The sequence below is a fragment of the Herpailurus yagouaroundi genome, unplaced genomic scaffold (genome assembly GCF_014898765.1).
Source record: "Herpailurus yagouaroundi ecotype Mexico unplaced genomic scaffold, PumYag 188, whole genome shotgun sequence".
NCBI classification, from domain to species: Eukaryota; Metazoa; Chordata; class Mammalia; order Carnivora; family Felidae; genus Herpailurus; species Herpailurus yagouaroundi.
Window position 1 is genome coordinate 23,632,990 of NW_024412419.1, and position 18,131 is coordinate 23,651,120.

Consider the following 18,131-nt stretch of genomic DNA (forward strand, 5'->3'; position numbering starts at 1 on the left):
TTTTAAGTTTGTTGATTTATTTTGAGAGAGAGAGCATGATTGGGGCGGGGTGGAGAGAAAATCCCAAGCAGGCTCCACACTGCCAGGACAGAGCCCCACAATAGGCAGGGAGGGGCTCAAACTCACAAACTGTGAGATCATGATCTGAGCCAAAATTGAGTTGGACGCTTAACCAAATGAGCCACCCAGGTGCCCCTAAGATTTTATTTATCTTTATTTATTAAAAAAAATTTTTTTTTACATTTATTCATTTTTGAGAGACCGAGCACAAGCCGGGGAGGGGCAGAGACAGAGGGAGACACAGAATCCAAAGCAGTCTCCAGGCTCTGAACCGTTAACACAGAGCCCAACGCGGGGCTTGAACCCACGAACCGTGAGATCATGACCTGAGCTGAAGTCGAACGCTTAACTGACTGAGCCACCCAGGCGCCCCCTGGGCCCCCCCCTCCCCTGCAAACTTGTTTTTTAATATAATGTGTTCTTTACCTTTATGGCACCTCAGCATGGTCCTTTGTGCTAACCTATTTTGTGTCCACAATTTGTATACCGGATCAGAAAATGTAGAATGAGAGTCTGTAGCTGTGTAGACAGATTAGCAGGCACGGTCTGGCACAAGTGTGGGATAGATGGTATTCTGTCTCTTCTGTACAATGCTGGCTGACTGGCTGTGAGAAAACCAGATTGAGCGTACTTCGCAAGTACTTTGTGGATAGTTTTTGATAGGAAGGTAGTTCTGAGAAGAACAAGGCAATTATAAATGCACGTGAGGAATGTCAAATGAAAAACCCCGAAGTTGAAAATCACCACTTTAAAAGTTGCCTGGCATATTCTTTGTAGGTAATGATCACTCAAAGGGGGAGGAAATAACTATACTTAACTGGCCGCTGAAGTGAAGGGATTTTCTGATGGAAGTAAGTAGGTATGAAAGCATTTTGTTAGACCCTTGGCCCCACCGTAGCGTGTTTTGTTCCAGTTAGAAAGAGGCGAAGGGGCATGGTGGTGCCTGACCTTCTGCAATCCCTGAAGACTGAGGCCATGTGGCAGCTAGCTGCCTTAGCTGGCCCTGTGTGGTCACGATGTTGCAAAACTGGGCCAAAGCTTCTCAGGTTCAGAAACTAATTGCCTTTGTCTTTAGAAGTGATGCAATTTCGTGAAGTGAAAGAGTTAACAAGGCTTCTAGGAAAGATTGGTATTTAAATGGTGTATTTACAGTGAGAAGCATATCTCAAGTGGAGTAGCGTGTTCAAGTTTGGTGAAGACCTGTCTTTCTGCACAGGAAAGCCACAGAGTAAGCTGGCTTTATAATTGGAAGATTGTCTTTGAACCAGAGTGTGAAATTGGAATAAGCAATGAATTGGATGGTTTTACTAGCTGGTGTAACGGGCAGTGTGTAGTCTATATTGTGAAGGGGGTGGAATTCTAGGCTTTCCTCACCTTGCTCTGGGCCCTTCACTTCATACTGATCCTGCTTTTAATGGGACAGTTACTGTGGTTGGAACGCAGGTGTTCTGGGCCTCCTCAGTCACCCACCCACTTAGGACGGCTGGTTAGGGTACATTCTAATAATTTAGTGGACAGCTTCCTCCTGACCATGGGCACCATCACCGTGCAGTTACACCTAAGAAATAAACTTTGCCATTTTCAGCCAAACTTTGACCTTGTTAAGTATTTTCAACCTAGCAAAGTCTGCCTCCCCTTCTGTATTGTGGTAAAATATATGTGGACGATTTTAACCGATTTGTTTTTCCTTTTCCCTTTTGTTCGTTTTTTGAGAGAAAGAGAGAGCGAGCGCACGAGTAGGGGAGCGGGGCAGAGGGAGAGAGGATCCCAAGCAGGCTCTACACTGTCAGTGCACAGTGAGATCATGAGATCAGGAACCATGAAATCATGACCTGAGCAGAGATTAAGAGTCACTTAACAGACTGAGTCACCCAGGCACCCCTCCCACCCCCTTTTCTTTAATGTATTTTTAAACCCTATTGTTTTAAAAACAATGGCATCCATTGAGTAAATTTTGGAAAATACCAAAATGCATAAGGAAGGAAAATAAAATTATATTAACAGATAACCGTTTATACTGTTTGGAGTATCTCCTTTAAATCTTTTTCTCTTTAAAAAAAATAAAAACAAAAAAATATCTTTTTCTCTTTGCATGAGTGCGCACACATTTTTCTTAAGAAATTGGAATCCTAACATTTGTTCATTTTATTCTTTGTCACATTAATATTATTAATTACCCTTTGAAATAATGCTATCTGGTTTTTAGTATTCCATCATGTTCTACTTTAAATTTGTTGTAACGCTACAGTGAACATTTTGCCCACGTTTGGTATTTCTTTTTAAATGTATCCTTATGAGGTATTCTTAGGAATAGCGTTAGTTAATAAAATACATGAATATTCTCTTCAGACATGAAATTTGCTAAATCCTTTTCCAGAAAGGTTGTATTGATTTTTTTTTTTTTTTTTTTTTAAGACTCTTTCTTTAGACTTGCAGGATCAGGTCCTTGTCTTTGCTTAAAGGGATTGTCTTATTTATCTGTAAAGACTTTTTATTTATTAAAGATATTCATCCCTTGCCAAACATGCCACAGATATTTTCCCCCGACTTGCCTTTTCATTTTTTGTATGATACTATTTTCCTTTATGGTTTTCTTATTTTTAAGCTTAAAAAACCTTTCCCCTAGGAAGATACTCCTTGTATTTTGTTTTAGTCCTCTTCATCTCCCCTGCCCCCCCACATTTACCTTTCTAGTAACTGGTTGTGATTTATCAATCCATGTGAAATAAAGTTGGTTGCAACCACTATTTTTCCAAGTAGAAAAAATAATTGCTGTAAAACATCAATACGTTGCATGTAGATGAGAGTGATTGTTTTAGAGGGGCATATATATGTTAGGTTGCAATCTAAAACATGTTTCTGTGGGTAAGACACTTGAAAGCTGCTGCTGTAATCCATTTTGAATTCTTTTCCATGTATCTGTGAGACGGGGAAGGCTCTAATTTAGTTTTCCCTCCACACACACCAGTTTTCTCCACACTGTTGAATACTGTTAGCACTGGGCTGAATTTGTGTCCTCCCCAAATTCGTATGTCGATCCCCTAATCCCCGATGTGATGGTATTTGGAGATGCAACGTTTGGGAGGTGATCAAGTCAGGAGAGTGCAGTTCTCATGGTGGGGTTCTTGCCTTTATATAGAAAACCCGAGAGAGCTTACTTCCTGTCTCTGCTCTCTCCGTGTGCGCGTCCAACGAGAGGATGGCCATCCACCAACCAACCAGGAAGCAGGTTCTCACCAGGCACCAGATCTGCCGGCACCTTGATCTTGGGCTTCCCAGGCTTCAGAACTGTGAGAGAGAAGTGTTTGCTGTCTAAGGCTCCCAGTCTGTGGTATTTGTCCAGCGGCCTGAGCAGACTAAGACTCTTTCTGGCCTGTAGACGTATGCTCATATGGCAGGTCTGGTTCATTGCCAACCATTCTATTCACTGTTCTCTCCTTTGTATCACTGCTACATTGGTGTGAACCAGTGTTGCTTTGCAATTAATTCATTTTTGTTGTTGGTATCTCTATACCTATAAATATTCCCTAAATATTTTTTCATTCTTCCATACTGTTAAGTAAATATTCTTTGGTTGTAAGAAAAAAACTGGACTGGAGGCAGCTTAAGCAAAACAAACGTATTACAACTTCAGAGAATCTCAGTGCACAGGCAGAACCAGCTGGCCCTCAGGAAGGGATTACAGGTGGGAGGGGGAAGAACCAGCAACGGCTCCGAGCAGTCCCTTATCTTCTGCCCTCTGTCGCCTCTGTCCCCAAGTTTATGATGTTATAATCCAGCCACTGCTGACTCTCAGGAGAGCTGGATATTCTCTGCGTCTCCAGGTCCACTATCCCGCTTTCTCCATCTGCTCCATGGCTAGGAGCCTGGGTTTTATAAACTGCATCAGCCCAGCTCCTGGGCCGGCAGCTGGTTGGGATCAGCCAATGGGCGGGACTGGCAGGGGTGGGAGGACAGGAGGGTCTTGTTTATTGGCCTGGGCTAGCTCTCCGACTAGCCAGCTGGCCTTGGGGTGGCAGGGACTTAGCTCTGGCTAGAGTCCAGGAACAATCCCCCCTTTGCTCTTCTGTGGCTGCAGTTTGAAGTTCACTTTGCTTTCTTGCCTATCTTTCTCAATGCCTCACCCTCTCCGGCCAATTTCCCCTAACTCTGCCCACACCTTTGCAAGTAGCCCCTTTATGAAATTCTTCAAACACCATCAAAGTGTGTTACTGTTTTCCCCCTGGGAGCTTGAGCCAGTTCAAACTGCCGGTTCCTGGGAGAGCGTGGCTTCGTTTTGGTTCAGGTATCACCACATCAATCACCCAGGCCTGGGCATGTCACATCACGGTGGTGAAGGGGGCAGTCTCCTGCCCAAAGTCAGGTTCATTGTGAACTGAGCTGTTGTATACCTCACAGAGAGTTAAAGCATTAACAAATTAAAAAATGTTTAAGTTGTGGTAAAATATACATAATATAAAATTTACCATTTTAACCAGGTCAGTGGCATTAGTAAGTACATTCATGTTGTGCGCCCATCACCACCACCCATCTCCAGAACCTTTTCATCCTCTCAAATTGACACTCTTTACCCTCTGAACCCTAACTCCTCTCCCCTTCACCATAGGCCCTGGCAACCACTTTGTCCCTTTTGCCTCTGAATCTGATCACTCCAGGTACTTCATTGAAAAAATAAATCTTAGACAAGTAATACAGAAATACATTCTTGTCAGAAAGGATGAAAACATTATGTATAAGGCTGAACTAAATCTGCCCCCACCTCGGCTCCCCTTCCTCACCACTCACGATGGTCACACACAGAGGTGAGCATGGTTATTTTAGAGGCTGGGTTCTTCTGAAGCTTTTCCTATGCCTTTCTTTGCCTACATACATGTGCTCTTAGAAAATAAGTCATTTCTCCGTTTCTCACGTAAATGGTATACTGTATGTAGCATTCTGCAACTAGAACTCACTTTTTATTACCTGGCACATGCTGGAAGACTTTCCAAGTTTGAAGACAGAACTTCCTCATTCCTTAAAACTGCCTCAGGACCAGTTGGCCTGGCTTGGGGTAGAGCAATAGAGTAAAATAATTGATTCCATCATGGAATGTTATAACATTAAAATTTAGTTTTCCCGTTGGATAGGAACATCATATGATGATGATTTTTTTTTTTTAATTGGGAAATGGTGGCTCTTGCTACTACCTCTGCAGGTTGGGGTAATCGCATTGGAAGAAATGATCTAATTGTAGTTTAGGAGTGTGTGTGGCTGAACATTCCAGTTTGGGCAAAGTAAATAATTGGCCTGTTCTGGCACATCATATTCCTCAGGCTCTTACCTCATGACTGAATGATTTTGTGTGTTTGTTTAGGATTCCAGTAGGATAGGGGAGGCACTGGGGTTCTGCATAGGTGGGAATCTTTTCATCGAGAAGGGTTTTTTCTGCCTTTCTTGTTTCACAGCTGGGTGCTCAGTGCTTTGCACACAGTTGATTGCATTTGACACACAGCGTTGGAATGTCCCTGGGATTGTGACTTATGGCACTTACAATTTAGGGGTGGGGATGAGTGGGCAGATACAGTTGAACAAGTACTTAGAAAACAAGGTAGAATGAAGTAAATGTCATTTATTTTTACAAGACAGGTGCCGTGGAAGCCATGAGAAAGGGGAGACCAATCTACTCCCAACCAGAGATCAGAATGTCGAAGAACAAAAGTGAGGAGCAAAATAGATGCTTAAGAGGTGCGTTCTAGAAACATAACATGAACACCTTAGAACTGAGATCCTTGATCAGTGAAGTGTGGGAGACTGTCTAGTTTCAAGAAACCAAAATGAGTTTTGATGAATGGGGAGAGCCTATGGCAACATTTTCTTAGGTAGTCCCAGATGGTCCTCTCACCCTCACTGGACATTCAGTGTCTAGTTTAGAGTGCACACGTGTGTTGCTTTCTGCCCTTGCTTGAGTTTTCTCAGGGCGTTGAATTTTCTCCCATCCTCCCCAGGTTGCCCTGGTTACTTTCTCAGGCTGGAAGGACAGCATCCATATAAAACAACCACTAGGTGCCATCCTTGCTTTGTGCAAATTTCTGCTTTCGGGAGTCTTGAGGAAAAGCTGCTAGTTCTGACCTCTCTGTGGGGCTGTGCCTTCTGCACACCCTACTTTCTGGGGTTGCCCCAGAGAAACCATGAGGCGCTCCCAGTTCTGTTTTCTGGTGTCCAGGTCCTAAAACAGAGCCTGGGTGTCTCAAGCCGAGCAACACGCATTATGAGAAGGTTCACAGAAGTGAACCCCTATTTAGAGGAGGTTGAGTCTTCAGGTGGTTGGCCCATTTGGACAAAGTGGGCCGCTGGCCTGTCTGCACCCTTCCCGGACCCACTGCCAGCACCAGCCCCCTTCCCCACTGGAGGCCAAGCACCTACCTGACAAAATGCCCAGCCGACAGGAGAAGCAGCCGTCTGTGAGTCACCCAGCACAGGAAGCTTGATTGGATGTTCCCCTTCCTGCATTTCCTTCAAAAGTGAAGTAATAATAATAAAGCCAAAATCAGAGAAAGGTCACACATACCATACATCAATTGCATCAGTTTCCCCTGTAAAGCCTGGTCCGTGGAGACCATGATTCTATGCTATGGCAATAATGGGAGGGACGTAGAATTTTTTTCCACTTTTCCCAACTTATAAAAATTTCAAATATACAGAAAAGTTAGAAGAATAGTGTAATTATCTGTATGCATACCACTTACATTAATCCACTGCTAATATTTCATTGTGCTTCATCTATATTTGTGTGCATGTTTATTTTTGCTGATCTTTTAGAAAGTGCATTGGAGATGTCACCAAACTTTACTTCTAAATACTTCATTGTGAAGTTCCTGAAAATTGTGACCTCCAACATAATCACAGTGCCAATATTATGCTAAAAAGATCAAATAGTAATTCCCGTTTGTCCAGTTCATATTCGATTTTTTCCAACTGTCCCCCAAATGTATTTTATTTTTTATAGCTGTCATTTTTCAAGCCAAGATCTAGTCAAGGTTCACTCACTGGATCTGCTTAAGTCTTCTTTTGCTACTTTTGCTCTAAAACAGTATCTCCCATTTTCCTTCCTTAGTTTTTTTCTATGACATTAACACATTGAAGAGACCATGACAGTTGTCTTATAGAATGAGCCACATGCTGGATTTGGTTGTTTCCCTGTCGAGGATACAACTTATTCTATCCTCTGTGTTTTCTATAATCTGGATGTTACAACTCAGTACTATCCACTAGAATATTTTCTGTGATGATGGAAATGTTCTCTGAGACGTCCAATATGGTAGTCAACAGCTACGTGTGGTCACTGAGCACTTAGAATGTAGACAGCATGGCTGCATAACTGATTTTAAAATTTTATTTAATTTTCATTCATTAATATACATTGAAATAGCTGCATGTGGCTAGGGGCTATGGTACGGAGCAGCACGGATCTTAAGGCTTAATTAGATTTAGGTTTAATGGTTTCGATAAGACTTCAAAGATGACACTGTATACTTCATATTGTAACACCTCAGGAGGTGAGATAATGATACATTGTCCCACTATTAGTGATGCTGGTTTAAAAACAAGCTTTATTGAGGTATAATTTACAATCAGTAGCATACATTTTAAGTATATAGGTGAATGGGTTTCAACAAATCTTTTGTTTCTTAACGTTTATTTTGAGAGAGAGAGTGCAAGTGGGGGAGAAGCAGAGAGAGAGGGAGACACAGAATCTGAAGCAGGCTCCAGGTTCTGAGCTGTCAGCACAGAGCCCGACACAGTCTCGAACTGAATTTTATGAGATCAAAGTGTGAGATCATGATCTGAGCTGAAGTCAGATGCTCAACCGACTGAGCCACCCATGTGCCCCTCTGGTTTTAGCATTTAAAGCTAAGTTTTCCCTTTGCTACAACCCACAAATTTTGACAGGCTGTATTTTCATTTTCATTCAGCACAAAACATTCTCTAATTTCTCTTTTCTCTTGTGAGTTCTCCTGCGACTCATGGATTATTTAGAAGTGTGATTTTTCATTTCCAAATATTTGGGGATTTCCTGAGGATCTCTCTATTATTACTTTCTAATTTAATTCTGTTATGGTAAGAGAATATCCTCTGTATGACTTAATTCTTTACACTTACTGAGGCTTGTTTTATGGCCCAGTACATAATCTACCTCAGTGAATGTTTCTCTTGCACTCGAAAAGAATGGGTGTTTGCTATTGTTCAGTAGAATGTTCTATACATATCAATTAAGTCAAGTTGTTTGATGGTGTTGTTCAGGTTTTCTACTTTTTGTGTCTACTTATCCTATCCATTATTGAAAGAGGTCTACTGAAGTATTCAACTGTAAATATGAGTTTGTCTGTTTTTCCTTGCGTTCTGCCAGTTTTTGGTTCCGTATATTAAGCTTCATTATTGGGCATGTCCACATTTAGGATTGTTGTGTCTTCTTGATGAATTGGCCTCTTTGTCATTGTGGAATGTCCCTCTTTATACCTGGTGGAAGCTCTTGTTCTAATGTCTGCATTGTCTGATATTAACGCAGCATTGCCACTTCCCTTATGTGTATTGTTTGCACAATATATTAAATCTCTTTCCATCCTTTTACTTTTTGCCTGTGTTTAAGATTTTATTTAATTTATTTATTTTAATTTTTTTAATGTTTATTTATTTTTGAGAGAGAGACAGAGTGCGAGTGGGGGAGGGGCAGAGAGAGAGGGAGACACAGAATCCGAAGCAGGCTCCAGGCTCAGCATCAATGGATGCTTAACCGACTGAGCCACCCAGGTGCCCCTGTGTTTTAAATTTTAAAGTGATGTCTTGTAAGCAGCATATAGTTGGGTTTTGTTTTTTCCCAGTCTGACTCTTTCTTCCTTGAATGTTTAGACCATATTCATTTACTGTAGTTATCAGAATGATTGGGATTAAATGTACCATCTTGCTATTAGTTTTCTATTTGTCTCTTCTGGTCTTTGTTCCCTCTGTCTTCTTCTTTTGTTTAAATAAACACTTGGAGGCTTCTTTTTTTTTTTTAACGTTTATTTATTTTTGAGAGAGAGAGAGAGAGAGAGGGAGAGAACAAGCACACAAGCGGGGGAGGGGCAGAGAGAGAGAGGGAGACACAGAATCTAAGGTAGGTTCCAGGCTCAGAGCTGTCAGTGCTGAGCCTGATGTGGGGCTTGAACCCATGAACCACGAGATCATGACCTGAGCCAAAGTCCAATGCCTAACCGACTAAGCCACCCAGGGTACCCCTTCCCCTTCTTTTCGTGACTTTTGGATAAATAGTTTTAAAAATTCCACTTTAGTGGCACCTGGGTGGCTCAGTTGGTTCAACAAGTCTCTTGATTTAGGCTCAGGTCATGTCTCATGGTGGGTTGTGAGATCGAGACCCACTTTGGGCTCAGTGCTGGGCATGGAGGCTGCTTAAGGTTCTCTCTGTCCTCTTCTGTCTCTCCTTCTGCCACTCCCCTGCTCACACCCTCTCTCTCAAAATAATTCCACTTTATCTTCACCATGGTCTTATTCGCTCTACTTCTTTTTTTTATTACTTTACTGATGGCTCTAGGTTTCCACATGCATCACAATATGCATGACCCTATGGGTCCCTAGTGAATGCCCTGAGTTATCAACAAGGACTCTCCATTCTGGTTAGTCGGAATGCTGGTTAAATGCTGTGTGAGTTCTGGGAACTCCTCCGCTGTTTCTTGGTAGCTCTTTGTCGGACCTCCTGGAATTTCACTTTACACACGAGCATCTTGGTATTCAGTAAAGACTCAAGGGCACACCTAGGCAGAGTTGTTTGGAGCCATTTTTCCACCCACCTCCTTCTCCACCAGAACTCTGTCTTGTGACTTCCAGCTGCATCAGCTCCTCTGAACCCCCCTCTCTGTCTCCTCAACACAGCCGGATTGGGGGTCCCCTTCCCTGCTCTGTGGTCTGGAATGTGCCTCCAAGCAGATTCCTTCAGGCCTCACTACATCCGTTTCCTTTCCCTCAGGAATTGCTAGTGCTGCCTGTTGTCCAGGGTCTAAAAATAATAGTTTCATATATTTTGTCTGTTTTTCTAATTGTCTATCGTGGGAGGGTAAATCCGGTCTATGTTATTCCATCATGTCAGAAGGAGACGTCTCATTTAACTTTTGATTATTGATCTTTTTTATGTGGCTACATAGTCTTTATTACAGTAATTTAAAAATGCATATAAATAATCTACGTTCATAGTGGAAAACCTTGAAATACCAATTGAAGTAAAAATCATCCATAATCCCTCCATCATGAAGTAAGCAGAAATAATGTTTTAGCATATATCCTTCCAGACTTTTCTATGAGCATATGTATCTATAAATATAAAAATAAGACCATACTATCCCCACCAGGATGATGGTTTATAACAGCTGCCTACTCCCCAAGAACGCAGGAGAAATGGTGCCCATTTTTCCTCTGTGTTATGACAGCTCATGAGTTTCTCAGGAGAGCCTACCGCATTTCAGAGACACTTGCAAGACTCTGGACTTGAGAACTTTCATGTGTACAAGAAAATCATTTTTGTTTTTTGTTTCTTAAAGTCTGCAAGTTTGCAAATGTAAAACCTTTATAAGAGAAAGAGAAGCAGTGGGTTTGACATTGTATTCTTAGGCCCCCCCCAAGGAGCTTGTCCTCAAATGTATTGTTTGAGGGGGCAAAGACAGAGAATATTTTTTTATGGATTGTCAGAGTTCAAGAAATTTTTTCAAGTCTGGACTGTTTATTGGTTTGGATCTTTTAAAGTTAAGAAAGAATAAAACCCAAATAGGCCACTCTGCTTAAAAATTGTACACATTAAAGCTCTGTAACTCTTGTCTTATCTTAGGGCCTGCATGGGCCCTATCAGAGGGGGCCAGGCCTGGTGTGCCTTTTCCTATGAAGAAATTGAGTATGGCAAAGGCTTTGGAGCAGAGTGCTGAGGGTCCAGACCCCAGCACTTCCTCTGTGAGCTTTGGCAAGCCCTTACCTTCCCTGAGTACCAGTGTCATCATCCACAAGATCAAAGTACGTAACATCTCCCAAAGGTGGCTGTAAAGATGCAATAAAAGAAGGTTCCTAGTGTATCCAGTGGCCAGCAGCATACGAAGGTTCAGTAAAAAGCCTCAGAGATGTTACAAAACTAGCTGAAGACCACAGAGCCAGCAGAACATCAAGTACAAAACCACTGCTCCCAACCGGAAGTGTATTCATTCCCCCGTCTTCATCTATTTTCCAGTTAAGGCCTCTCTTTTTAAACAGCTTAAATTGTTGCTTTCCCCCCATAACACTGCAAATTCTCCATGTGACCACCTTGGCTTCTATATTCAGAGACGTGCTGTGCTGTCGTAGATGTTCTCTTTTTGGCTCTGTTTGTCGTCTCTCACGCTGTCTCCCCCACGCCCCACCCCACTGGGTCTGCCCTCTTTCTCAGTGTGTCTCTTTGGAGGAGACGAGGCCATCTTCATTCTTTATATCTTTGCCCTCCTCCTCCAACCTACACACATCCCAAGGATGTGTTTCTTGGGAAGCACTCCCCTGTCACTCACAGGATCCTTAGAGAGTCATTGCTTCTGCCGTGGTCATGGTATTTCAGAGGGTCCCCCAAGCAGGCTCACCCTGCCTCTGGCAAGGGGAGGCCATCTCTCCGCTGTCGTGCAGGCTCTGATAACACCAGCAAGAGAGAAATGCAGGCTATTTGCCCTTTGGTGTCGCCGGGAGGATGTGCCATTTCTGTTTGCGGCAACAGTGACAAATGTCCATCTGTGTTTTATGGTGAAGCGTCAGGCTACTTTGTGCACGGAGAGGTTTCAGGAAGATTGTGGCTGGGCTTTAGGAGTTCTGCAAGGTTTGCATTGCACTGCGTGCTACCTCTAGGGGCTGAGACTTGCCATGCCACCTTCAGTTCTGGTTTTCGCCCCATTGGAAAGTGAGTATGTTGGGTCTGGACTTGCCTGGCAGGATGTGGGGCACAGTAGTGGGTGCTACAGATGACTCACAGGCAGGGGGTCTTGGGCTAGGGTGGCCACCTTTCCCACCTGCAAAAGTTGGAGGCCACAGCCTTTCTGTGTCCAGTGAGGCAGGACATGCTCACACTGGTGGGGCAAATGAGGATTCTAGAAGACTAGAGTCCTAAAGGCACTTGGGTTATTAATGCTAGTGGGTTCTTTTTGTAACCATGTTGGTATACAAAAACCAGGGGTGCCTGGACAGTTGAGTGTCCGACTTCAGCTCAGGTCATGATCTCATGGTTCATGAGTTTGAGCCCCGCATCTGGCTCTGTGCTGACAGTTCAGAGCCTGGAGCCTGCTTCGGATTCTGTGTCTCCCTCCCTCTCTGTCCCTCCCATGTTGGCACGTGCTCTCTCAAGAATAGATAAACATTAACAAAATTTAAAAAACATTTTTCAAAAACAATGGAAAACATAAAAAACAAAAGTTTTGGAACCAGATAGACCCCTTTTGAATTCAGACTCTTGGGCTTCCTGACTATGAGGTCTTTGACACATGGTTTTCCTTATCTCTCTTGCAGAATTAGAGACAAGCCATTATGTAAGAACCAATGTAACTTCTCTGACACATAGTAGGTGATTAGTGAATGTTAATTTCCTTTCTTTTTCTCTTCCCTAAATTTGGATTAGCTTTGACATGATTCTTATAATGGTGCTAGGACGTAAGCAGGGAAAATATTTTTATTCCTGTTTTAGAGATGAGAAAATGGGGTACAGAGACATTTACTGATCTGCACAAGGCCACCGGGACAAGCTGGGTCCCTGACGTCCTGACAGTACAGGAGAACTGCTAGGAAACTAGATAAGTTGGTTTTTGATCCTGGCCCTACCGCTGCTGTCTGGATGATGCGCTGTGCCTCAGTTTCTTCATCTGCCAAGTGGAGGTAGTTAGAGTATGTACCCCCAAGGATTGTTGTGGGGATAAATGAGCTAGTGTCTATAAAGTGCTTAGACTGGCAACTAAGGGTGGCTCTGATTATTAAATGCCCCATTACCAGGCCTGCCCCCACGGGCTTGTTTTCAGATATTTGGGTATTCCTGGAGGGTGTCCTTTAGAATTCTGGTTTCCTGCGTATTAATAAGGGGTAAAGGGAGTTAGCATCCATCTACGTCACACTGCTTCTCTGTGAGAGCGTGTGTACTGTGAGGGCCCCGTGTGCTCACGTAAGTGCCACGTTAGGACCTACCGTGAGCTCACAGCTGGCGTCCACTCCATCAGCAGACCCGGGCTGGCGTTAGGCTGTCTGCCTATGTGTCCCTACATGACTGTGGTTCAGGGCGAGTTTGCTCTTTATTTTCTATTGGCAAATGACAAGCACCCAAAATTGATTCATATCCATGGTAACTGTCACCCAGAGGAACAGTGAGAAACAAGAGTCTTTTCTTTCCATACTCATCAGACAGAGCCAGGTACCCAGAGACCATCAGGCCTGGTTAGTCTCTTTGGAGAGGATGTGGGTGTCTCCTCCTGCTTGTCTCTCTCTCCCCCCGGGGAGTCCTGGCTGACTACTCGAGGCTGCTGGAGACCAGCAGGTCTGGAAACTATATAACTGGGCCTGGGACTTCTCGCCTTTGAAAACGCCCTTGAAGCCTGGCACCTCAGGTAATGGGTGGGTGGTTTGGGGAAGTGTTTGTTGGTTGTAGTCTGGAGGGGGCCGAAATTACTCAGAAAAGCTTGCATTTGTGGTAGTTGATAATTTTTAGAGAGAAGATTGGTGGTGGTGGTTGTCAGGGAGATCCTCAGTTGACTGTGTGACGGTAGGAAGACATGTTCTGTCTCTCTTTTATATCTTCTCTGGGGTATTTTTTTCTCTGAAGGGCTTTTCCTTCTCTTCTGCTTCTGATGACTTTTCAGGAGGGAAGTAACGGTGTCCTGGTACCAGCTGGTGAGGGAGATACACATCTTGACTCATCTGAACAACTTTCTTGAGATCTGATTTGTTCTTGATGGTCCCAAGAGGTAAAATATGATTTATAAAAATTTGAATTACAAATTTGTTATTCACTTGGGCTCAAGTTCTGGGCTAGTTGCCCTGCAAACTTTGAGAGAGATCGGAACATTGATTTGTAACATGTGTTCCTCAAAGCTCTGGTCCTAAGACATATTTCATGAACACACAGGTCTTCTATGTCACACAGATATAGAAATTGCTTCATATGGGTATATGGTCATATGTATTTGGAAACCACTTCATCCTCTACCCCTTATTAGAGCATTACAATACATAGAACCTATTAAGGGTCCTGAGACATCATCTAGTTAAGAAACTAGTTCAACATTAGTTGAGTTTATGTTTCCCAAACTACTTTTACTGGAGTTTTTTTTTTGTATTTATATTTATTCCACAAAATACAACTGGAGGATAGCTGGGCTGACATTCCCTATATAGTCCAGATTCATTCTACGTTCCAGAATGCAGCTGGAATGAAACAGAATTCACTTGGAATGCAGGGGACTGCATCTCCATTTTCCCCACGTTCCAGAGCTGTGGAGTGATAAATGTTCTTAGTGGGGGGCTGGGGAATGGAAGGCTGAGTGGGGGGAGGCTGGATCCCTAGTAAGCATCCTGGAAGGATGCTGTCTGGCTGCCATCTCCTCACACATCCCTAAGGATAGAGAGTTCACTGCTTCCTGGGGAAGCCATTTGTTAGCATGCCAGAAAACACAGCGTCCTGCACGTATGTTAAGTGGTGCCCTGACCTGTGGAGTTGTGCAGCCAAGCCCAGTTTCACTGTGGCTTATTATCCCTTCAGTGGCTCAATGGAGCCCTCACATTCCCCTCTGAGTCCATCTTTTCTATGTCTTCACACTTCCTTATGTGATGTTATGGCCTTGTGGTCACATTCTCGTTCCTCTGAATGGGCTTTGGTTTGCTGATATCCTTCCCGCAGTGCAGTAAGGAGAAGCAGATCTGAATGCAGACTGAACATTTCCTTTCAGTCCCTAGAGCAGCTCCTGCTACCAGTCCCTGGTGGAGAAGGGGTCAAGCTCTCACTGCTTGCCTTTCTCCTAGGGCAGCAACTTTATGTGTAGGTTCTTTGATTGGACTGTCCATGCCACACAGGTCCACACCAAAGATGTGATTTGTATTCACATGGGCTAAATTAGGTGTCACCCCTAGTGAGGAGGATTTGTCAAGACTTTCCATTTTAGTCGTTTTGTCCTCAGCACAAGGGTCTTTGGATAGAAAGTTCCAGTACACAAATTGCCTTGTGATTTAGGAAACTGTCACCTTCAAGTAATAGAAAACCCTCCTCAAAATGTCTTAAATAATAAAGAAACTTTGCAAACACACTAGTTGGCATTTGATAGTAAGTTTTGCAGCTTGCTTGACCCAGTGTCTCAAAGTGCCTCAAACATACCTCTTCACTTTGTCCCTTGATTGTTTCCAATTGTGATCTGTGTGTGAAGGTTTTTAAGCCTTTGGAACATTCTCTTTCACTCTGCGTGCCTGCCTTGCTCCAGGGAGAATGGCCTATTACCTTTACCCATATTTTCACTCTTATTCTTTCTTCATTCCTGATGTCTCCAATTTCCTTCTTTTGTTTCCATTTTGTTTGAAGAACTTCCCTTAGCCATTCTTTTAGGGTAGTTCTGATGGTGACAGATTCTCTTCATTTCTTTTGTGTAAGGATGTCTTGATTTCAGTTTCATTCCTGAAGGATATTTTTGCTGGGTATAGAATTCTGAGCTAACAGGTTTGTTTTTTTTTTTTCTTTCAAGATTTTTTTTTTTTTCTCTTTGTCTACTTTTCTGAACTTTGGTTGTGATATTTCCTGGAGTATATTTCTTTATTTAGAGTTTTCTCAATTCTTGAATCTGTAGATTAAAGTCTTTTACTATATTTGGGGAACTTTCAGGCATTTCTTTGAATACGTTTTAGCTCCACACTCTTTAGCCCCCATACTCACTCTAGTAGTACAAAGGTTAGAGCTTTGGTTATAGTCCCACAAGTCCCTGATGCTCTGTTCCTTTCTTGTCAGTCTGTTTTCTCTGTTATTCATATTGGGTAACTTCCATGTTCTCCCTTCAAGTTTATTGATTCTGCCCTATGGCATAGTCATATTCACATTGAGTTTTTTTTATCTCAGTTGTATTTTTCAGTTCTAAAATTTCCAATTGGTTCTTCTTTATATCTTCTATTTCCTCACTGAGACTTTCTACTTTTTTATGTGTTTCGAGTATATTCATCAAAACATTTTATGATGGCTGCTTTAAAATCCTCATTTTCTGTATCATTTTGGTGTTGTATCACTGATTATCTTTTATTATTTAGGTTGATATTATCTTTGTTCCTGGTATGAAGAGTAATTTCCAGTTGTATCTTGAGTATTTGAGTGTTATGTGGTGAGACTAGAGATCCTATTCAGGCTCCTTTTCTGTAGATAGTCATGCTATCTAGGTGTAGCCCACAGATCTGGATAGGGATGGATGTTCAGTTTCCCACTGGGCCCCACTAGCACCATCCCAGCAAAAGCAGGGCACTGCCTCCCACTGTCATGCCTTGCCTTCCAAAGGGTGGGGGTGGAAGTTCCATTCCCACTGCACCCTGCTGTGTGGCACCTTAAAAAGAAAAACAAACATACAGAAATGTACACATATCCTAAGAATGTGATCATAAGCTTGATGAATTTTCACAAACCGGAAATGTGGGGGCATTTTAAGACTTTTCTTATTTCTTTGCATGTTCTTATAAAAATGTATCAAACTCTTTTTCTCTAGTAGCTCCCAGAATTATTTGCTCACTTATTGATTCTTTCTCTCCTTCTACCCTTTATATACCTCTCTCTCTTTTTAAAAAAAATGTAAATGTTTTTTAATTTATTTTGAGAGAGACAGAGACAGAATGAGAAAGAGAATCTCAAGCTAGCTTCACACAGTGTGGAGCCTGATGTGGGGCTTGATCCCATTAACCACAAGATCATGACCTAAGCTGAAATGAAAAGTTGGATGATTAACTGGCTGAGCCACCCAGGTGCCCCATTTCTCTTTCTTTAGATTCATTCTTTCATTTAATTTATTTATTCATTTATTCCCATATTAATTTTCCTTCCTCCCATCCCTTCTCCCTCCCATCCATCCATCCATCCATCCATTATTGAAGGAACAAGTATCCTCCCTCATCTTCTTTCCTGTGACTGTGGGGCAGCGAGCTTCTCTCCCCTAACATTCTGTGTTCTCTCTTTCTGTGGGGGGAAAGGCTGGAGGGGGCATGCCCCATGTGGGGTAAGGGGCTGGCTTATCTTGGGATAAGGGGCTGAGGGGCTGGGCCAGAAGCAGCATAATCAGAAAGCCTCAGTCCATGCCCTGTTACAATCACTGATTTCCTTTGAGACCCTCTGGGCCTCAGTTTCCCTCATCTGTAATATGAAGGGTTTGACTTGGTCCTCTCTTTGACCCTGTGGCTCAGGTTGCCTATATTATTTTGGAGTTTCTCAGGAACTTCCCAGGAATGAGACAGGACACAGGGGGATGCCAGTTGAGTGGGGCCTATTCTGTGCCTTTGAGAGTGTCTCAGCACCTGCACCCAGCCTGTACTGCAGTCAGCACCTCCCCGGCTCTCATAGGCTGGGCTCTGAGGTCTGGGCTGGAGTAAGAAGGAACACGAGTGATATTTTGGGAGGATGAGTCAGCCCAAGTGTCAGTCTAGAAACGGGCCAGCTTGGCTCCACTGTTCTACTTCTCCGTGTGGGGGTGTGTGGCATGTGGAAGGAAGGGAGAACTCCAGCCTTTCTCCTCAGCCTGGGGTGGGACCCAGGATACAGGGCATCTAGCCTCCAGGATGACCTAGAGGGCATCCAGTGCCTGATACCCTTGTTTCATAATGAAAGAAGCCCAGGGAAGACAGGGACTTGCCAGAAGTCACACAGTAAAGTTGATGACAGGCTCAGGACTGGGACCAACCCCGTTGCCTCCTTGTCTTGAACCCTTGGTCTGGTCACGTGCTAATCATCAGTAAATTGGACTTGCTTTATCCTGAGAGGTGGGAACACAAGGCCTAGCCTGGGCCTTCACCCCCACAGGGTCTCCACCAGGAGTGACTTGCCCCACCTACTG

The 18,131-nt window shown here is 43.3% G+C and overlaps 1 protein-coding gene across 4 annotated transcripts in view; it reads left to right on the plus strand.

The window, feature by feature from the left end:
* Positions 1–5,142: 5,142 nt before the first annotated feature.
* TOGARAM2 (TOG array regulator of axonemal microtubules 2) overlaps positions 5,143–18,131 on the plus strand; it is a 68,608-nt gene continuing 55,619 nt past the window's right edge. For 2 of the 4 annotated variants that reach the window (XM_040496407.1, XM_040496405.1), the window contains exon 1: positions 5,144–5,784. The gene's annotated coding sequence lies outside the window, so the exon portion shown is untranslated. Of the gene's footprint in view, positions 5,785–18,131 lie in introns of all 4 variants that reach the window. The other 2 variants (XR_005797237.1, XM_040496406.1) reach the window with 2 other exon arrangements.